Source organism: Triturus cristatus, chromosome 7 (genome assembly GCF_964204655.1).
Source record: "Triturus cristatus chromosome 7, aTriCri1.1, whole genome shotgun sequence".
In the NCBI taxonomy this organism is placed as follows: Eukaryota; Metazoa; Chordata; class Amphibia; order Caudata; family Salamandridae; genus Triturus; species Triturus cristatus.
This window is the reverse complement of record NC_140590.1, coordinates 1,271,004,696-1,271,012,599: the sequence shown is the minus strand read 5'-3', so window position 1 is coordinate 1,271,012,599 and position 7,904 is coordinate 1,271,004,696.

The following is a 7,904-nucleotide window of genomic DNA, read 5'->3' as shown; positions in this document are numbered from 1 at the left end:
TTTGTTCGTCTGGCGCATGCCCAGACTTGACCACATCTGTTATCAGTTAGTCCTTGCTTGACCATGTTTTCGCGGGCTCAAGACATTGTCGCCTCCGCCCACATATTGATTCTGTATCGAAAATGTCCATAAAAGGTAAAGAACTTTGCCTCATGTTGTATCCACCCACTTATGAGCCCCTCTGTTGTGTATAAAAGGAGACCGTGTACACAAGTTCTTTGTGCTACTCTATGCAATACTGAAGAGTGTTGTATAGGTTGTAGGACCACCCTTAAGGGTTAATAAACTCTGTCTTTGTATTTGCAGTTTCCGTGCCAACTTCCTTCTAGCTTTTGTTACAGGAGAGCGAACCCTTGTATTCTGCGGGCCTAGCTGGGGCCTGTATTCATCAAGACTGTTCGCTGTTCTCAGAAAAGACAGGATTCTGTGCGTATGTACTACATTTTCTTGTATGAACAAGTGTGAATGTAAGGCATTCGGGTTGATTGCGAAACTCTAGGTTTATTTTTTAAAATACCAAGAGAAACAATTAGCTAATGCTTGCTAGAAGGGTGAAGTAGAGGGATGTGCTACTTTATCAACGGAAGTAACGATTCCGTAGTAGGGCAGAGGTAAGCGCTGCTCTCGGGAAAGACGGAATTCTCGTGAGAAAGGTCTATTGCTATTCTTTAGTTAGCGAAGCGGACAATGGAGATGTTTCAGTGTTGTTACTAACAGAATTGTAAAAGTTTCAGTAAGAGTTCACGGAGCGGTCTTGTAAAGGAGGGGTAGACAGGAGCAGAGCTGCCGCAGCGGCTGCTGACGTCAGACGACCGCGCTGGGATTGGACAGTGGGTCAGAAGTGTGGAACGCTCCGGATTGGTGCGTTGGTGTAAAGCCGCGCTGGGATTGGAGAAGTACAGGGTGACGTAAACGCTCTTCATTGGTGCGTTAGTGTGAGTCGCGCAGGGATTAGAGGACTGTGAAAGTGACGTAGATGCTCTTGATTGGTGCGTTAGCGTGGAGTTGCGCTGTGAGTGGACAGAATAGCGGTACAGTTGTAAGAGACTAGCGATACACCGAAACTAAGAAAATGTATTACCAGCACACAGACAGAGAAAAAAAATCCTGGTTTGGTAAAGTTAGAAAGTGGTTCAAAAAAAATAAACAGGTCAAAACTAGGGAAGGACAGTTGATTGCGAAGTATAGATATCATACTTGTATTTGGGTAGATAATTGGGTAAAATATACCAAGGACGATGGAGTCCTGGCTTTTCCAGAACATGGTTCCTTTAATCTGGCTGTTTTAAGTAATTTGCGCCAGAGGATGGTGTACTTAGAACCAAGACCTAGACCGACGCAGTTTGAGGCATTGACAGAGTGGGAAGACGAAGCACATGAGCGAGAAAAGCAGAGAAATGGTAGAGGTTACAGATATTTGTTTGGCAGGTCATATGGACATGAAACGCATGATGATCGAATGAAAAGATGGAGGAATGCAAGTATGACTGAGGGTTTGTTTCCTGTAAGAGCGGTAGGAGAGAATGAAGGTAGAAAATGTGTGGAAAAGAGGAATAATGTGGAATCAAGAGGTTACGGAGCAAATGATTCGGATGATGATGTGTTGGATGATGTGTTTTATAAAAATCCACCACCGTACCGACCAGAACCAGAAATGTTGACACCAAATGCCCCAATGACAGAAACATTACGAATTATCAAGACAGAGACTATATCACCAGATTTAGAAAACAGAAACTCCATCAGAGAGGTAGAAAAGAGATCGGAGAATAAAATAGATAACGAATATTCAGCAGAATTGGCCAAAACAACCCTAGAATTAACAGTGACTATAGGTCCAGTAATGCCCATTTTTGAGAAGCAAAAAGATAGCGAACATTGTTTAACGGTACCATACCGGAACAATAATGTGATCGAGAATCCAGAACGGAGTCAAATTGAGAATCCATGGGGACCGACAGTAAATATGTTTGAACCACACGTTTCAAATAATCCCTTTATAAATCAGAATTATGCTGAAAGGAGTAGAATGACAGTAGAAACTTTGTTAGAACCCCAGAGAAATCCAGAACAGAGTAGTGTAGAGAACCCGGTAGGACCATCTGTGGAAGAACTGAGTGAATGGTTAAAGGGGTTGCAGAGACCAGATAAAGATTCCCAGTCAATAGATGTAGCTAAATTACGGATGGTATTGGAACAATTGATTGTAGGGACTATTCCGGTAGAAAAATTAAAGTTTTGTCAGGAGGAGGAGCTGTTATTCCTGTGTAAAAGTGTGACATGGAGAGCGAGGAATCTGCATGAAAGACTAGGAGAAGTTGCGAATGAAATTGATAAGGTAAAAGCCTTACAGAAACCCTATCGAGTTGATTTTACTGAAAAAAAGACATTGCAAATCTGAAAACCACAGGACAGATATGTCAAATTAAGGACATAATCATTTTATTGAGAAAATGGGGAGACGTGGATAAATGGAGAAGTAAATGGTATAGAAAACGTAATGATGCCTCAGAAAAGACAGTTTCGGCCTTCCCTGTTAGAGAAAAAGAAAAGGTAGTAACTGAATACCCCATGAGGGAGATTCCAGGAAGAGGATATGTATATGTCCCATGGACAAGACAGGACATTTTGTCATTTACGAATGATTTCCCTCAACTACGCGAAAAGCCCGTCGAGTGGTACCGGCAGGTAGACAGATTTGTAAAATTGTCGAAAGTACTATGGATAGATTTGAATAGTCTATTTGATATAATAGTACCGGCAGATTTGTGGACAGAGTGCAAATTAATGATTAACTGGCCAACTCAGGAGTAACCGAGGGATCCTAAAACAGGAGCTCCGGACCCTGAGGTAATGAAGAAGTATGAACAGGTTATGGTATTTTTTAAATTTTTTTTATTCTTTTTATTAACAATAGGAATCTTCAACACCAGGCACAGTACTTCATTACAATATATTCTTATCTTAACATGGCTCCCAAACAATTGAAAGTATACAGTGTGCTGTCAAGGGGCGATTCGTGTCATGCCTGCAACAATTGGTTATGGTATTTTTGAAAAACAAAGTGCCCCCTAAAGAGACATATTGGGTAAAAATTGGTAGAACACATCAGGAAGGTAAAGAGTCAGTACATGCATACTATGAGAGGCTAATTCAAGCTTTTAAGCAGTTCAGTGAAGATGAGAACCTGAGTGATAAGGATTTGAGTCATTTCGTATACAGATTTGTATATGGTTTACGCCCAGAAATTGGTGACATGATAAAACAGCATACGGTTGATTGGCAGAATAAGAAACTAGATGAAGTATTGAGACATGCTAAATATTTCAGTGACGAAATTGAGGCCAAGCAGCGAAAATTAAAAGAAAAGGCAATGTGGGCACAAGTAAAGGTAGCTGAAAGGCAGGAAGCTCAATTGGTTGAACAAGCAAATAACCCAGGAACTAGACCGAGATTTGGCCCAGGAAAAGGGAAAGGTAATATAGAAGAAGCTAAAAAGAAGTTCCATGCCATAATTGCGGTAGGTTAGGGCATTGGAAATCCGAGTGTAAATACCCTCCAAATAATGATAATGAAAATGCATCATTGAATCCGCAGGTGCAGAATGAGGTGAGTGGTCAACTACAGCAACAGCAGCAGGTGGTTACTTCACAGAATCTGGTGCCAAAACCACCTTTTCCGCAGAGCAGAAACACCCAGAAGTATAGTAGTGAATCAGGATTCTACAATGAAGAACAGGTAAATAAACCGCCGCGCGCTCGCGCCGTTTCACAGTATTGGCTGCAACGCGATGAGAGTGACTCAGAGGAAAGCTATTGACGGTGCCGAAAGGAGGAAGAAGAGTGCGTACTTGGCGCAACTCTAGAAGTAGACCAGACAGGACCATTTGTAGATGGGAAGGTTAATGATGAAAATATTACTTTCCTAGTAGACACTGGTGCTACTCGATCAACTGTTAGATCAGCTGATGCTAAGAATCTTCCTCTTTGAGGTGAAACAATCCAAGTGATTGGTGTGTCCAACAGACAGATAAGGACATTTCTGACAGAACCAGTGAAAGTTAGTATAGGGAAATTTTCAGAGATGCACCGCTTTGTCGTATGCGACACCAGTCTGGTGAATTTATTAGGTAGGGACCTGTTGTGCAAGATGAATTGCACTATATTCTGTACTCCAGATGGAATAGCATTTGAAACACCAGATGAGGATGTGCTATATAAAATGACTATAGCTAACAGAGAAAATGAGGTAACTGAGACTTATGCAATATTCAACCCTGATGAATTACCAAATGAATTAAAACAGTCAGTGAAGGCAGAAGTGTGGGATTTTACCGGAGAAGATGTAGGGTTAATGAGAAACGTAGATCCAGTCAGAATAACTGTGAAGGAAGGAATAAGTTATCCAAATTTCCCTCAGTACAGATTGACACCGGAGATAATTGAAGGGGTTACTCCAATAATTGAGAAAATGATCAAGCAAGGAATTTTGAGAGAGATTATGAGTAGTCCATGTAATTCACCGATAATGGGACTGAAAAAGCCTAATGGGAAATTCAGGATAGTGCAAGATTTGAGAAAGGTAAACAAAATTGTGGTATCATGCTGTTCTATTGTGCCAAACGCATCAGTAATTCTGTACCAGATTCCCCATGATGCGGAATGGTATACAGTAATTGATCTATGTCATGCATTCTTCTCTATCCCATTGCACCACGACAGTCAGCCAATATTTGCATTTCGTTTTGGAGAGCGGATTTTGGCATGGTGCCGAATTCCACAGGGGTATACAGAGAGCCCCTCAATATTCAATCAATTATTGAAGAAATCTTTGGAAAGTCTGCAAATGCCCGAAAGTTCAGTACTAGTGCAGCATATCGACGACCTTTTGGTGGCGTCAAAAACACGTGAAGCTTGCGAGGTAGACACAATAGCACTACTGAATCATTTGGCAGACGGAGGATTGAAAGTGTCACTAGCAAAATTACAGTATTGCAAGAAAGAAGTGCAATATTTGGGACATAAAATTGAGAAAGGACTGAGAAAAATAACAATAGACAGAATGGTGAGAATGTTTCTGGGAATGGTGGGGTATTGCCGTCAGTGGATTAGTAACTTTTCCCTGATTGCAAAGCCCTTGGTGCGATTAACAAGGAGTGATGTAAAAGATCCCCTTGAATTGAACAAGGAAGAATTGGCAGCATTCAAAAGATTAAAAGAGGGTTTGTGTGAAGCACCAGCACTGGGCATGCCTGACTATGAGAAAGAGTTTGAGTTGTATTGCAGTGAGAGAAATGCATGTGCACTCTCTGTGTTGATCCAGAAGCATGGAAGATTGAGGAGACCAATTGCATATTTTTCCTCAATGCTTGACCCAGTGGCTGCAGCTTTACCTGGGTGTCTGAAAGCAGTGGCTGTAACATGTCGAAGTTTGGAGCAGAGTGAATGTATTGTGATGGGGTATCCATTGAAAGTGTTTGTACCTCATAATGTGGCGATTCTTTTAACAAGGAGTCATACTCAGTATATGACACATAGTCGGCTGACTAAGTATGAGAAGGTCATATTAGGTGAAACGAATGTGAGCCTTGCGAGATGTGTGAATGTGAATCCTGCAACGTTGTTACCTGATGCTGAGAATGTGGAAGTGAGAGATGAAGCAGATCATGATTGTTTGGATGTGCTTGAGTACTGCACAAAGCCACGACCAGATATAAAGGATGTACCTCTGCCTGAGAGTGATTTTGTGTTGTTTGTTGATGGGTCATGTTTGAGAACAGATGAAGGAGTGCTAAGCGCAGCATATGCAGTATGCACGGTTGCAGCAGTAATGGAAGCATCTTATTTGAAAGGAGTGAGGTCAGCTCAAGTAGCTGAACTCGTTGCTTTGACCAAAGCATGTGAAATTGGGAAAAGTGTGAGAGTGACTGTGATAACTGACAGCCAGTATGGCTTTGGGGTCGTCCATGATTTCGGCCAGCTTTGGCTGCAAAGAGGTTTCCTGACCTCAAGTGGAACCCCTATAAAGAATGCTGAAGTGGTCGGGAAATTGATTGAGGCGATACAGCTGCCTAAACAATTGGCTGTGGTAAAATGTGCTGCACATAGTCAAGGAAGTGATTACATCACTACTGGGAATAGGTATGCTAATGATATGGCACAGTATTGTGCACGGAACCAGAATTCAGTCAATCGGGCCAAGGAGAGAGAAATGTCTTCTTGCTCAGTAATGTTTACTAACACAGTAGGAACCTGGGAAGAAGTGAGACAATTGCAGGAAGAGTCAGGAGATGAGGGAATTAAACAATGGATAAAAGCAGGATGTGCACCAAGAGAGAAGGACCGTGTGTGGGTCTATCGAGATGGAAGACCAGTAATGCCTGATAGCATGATGTCTACCATGGCACGGATGTATCATGGCCAGGGACATATTGGGAGAGACACCATGATAAGGTCTTTTAAGCAGACCTGGTACAATCCAAAATTCAGACTTGTAGCAGAAAGCCTGTGTCAGAGATGTCTGATATGTCAGCAATACAATCCTGGGAGAAAGACAGTGGTGAGTCTAGGGACCATAGGCCGGGAAGGTGGACCTTTTACCAGAATGCAGGTTGACTTCATTGAAATGCCTCCGTGTAACAGACTGAGGTATGTTCTGGTTGTAGTTTGCCTGTTCTCCAGGTGGGTGGAAGCATTCCCAACAAGAAGAAATTATGGGATGACAGTGGCAAAGCTACTTTTGAGAGAATTCATCCCTAGGTTTGGGTTCCCAGTGACTCTTGAATCAGACAGAGGAGGACATTTTCATAACGAGATTGTAAAATTAATTTGTGAAGCATTGAATGTACAACAGAAACTACATTGTGCCTACCGACCAGAGGCTTCTGGTGTGGTTGAACAGATGAATGGTACAATCAAAACCAGAATTGGGAAAATGTGTTTAGCCACTGGTATGAAATGGCCTGATGTCTTGCCTCTTGTTTTAATGACTATTAGAGCAACACCAGACAGAACCACAGGGTTAAGTCCTCATGAAATAGTCATGGGACGAGTGATGAGGCATGTTTACATTCCAGTCAACAAGCTGATGACAATAACTGATGACATGGTGTTGGAATACTGTAAAGGCCTGGCTGACGCAGTTCATTCTGTGTTTCATCAGGTTGGAGCGGATGCCACCACCCTTGAAAGGAAGCCAGCCCATGATCTGAGCCCAGGAGACTGGGTAAGGATAAAAGTCCACAGAAGAAGAAATTGTTTGGTTCCAAGGTGGGGAAAACCAAGACAAGTCATTCTAACCACAACAACAGCTGTGAAGTGTGCTGGAGTGAAAAACTGGATCCATGCCAGCCATACTTTGAGGATACCAAATCCAGTTGACAGCAAAGGAAAAGAGTACTATGACGAATCAGAGTCAAGTACTGAATCAGATAACGAAGAGCCAGGAACACAAGAAAATCCTGAAAGGGGGGAAAAAGAACCTGATCAAATATTAGTCCCCAGAAGTATCTCTCTGAGAAGACGATTGCAGATTTCTGATATCAGTTCAGATTCTGAAGACGAACAGGGAAGACAAGGTCCCAAAAAAGAACACAGAAAGGAAAAAGGAAAAGACAACCAAGAGGCAGTGAAAGAAATTCGGGAAAAGGAAGTTCCAGATGAAAGACCAAGAGAAATTCCACCCGAAATAGTAGACCAAAGTGGAACAGGGACAGGTACAGAGAGAGAGGGACAGATTGCGGAAGACCCCCGAGGAGGTGTAGGGAACTGCAACATCCAGCTAGGTGAAGGGACAAGTAGCCAGCAGGAAGATTGCGTGTCGGAGACCCGAGGAGGGACAGAAGTAGGGAAAACAGTGGTGGAAAAAGAAGTTGTCGAAAAGAAAAAGCAAGTTGAGACAGAATC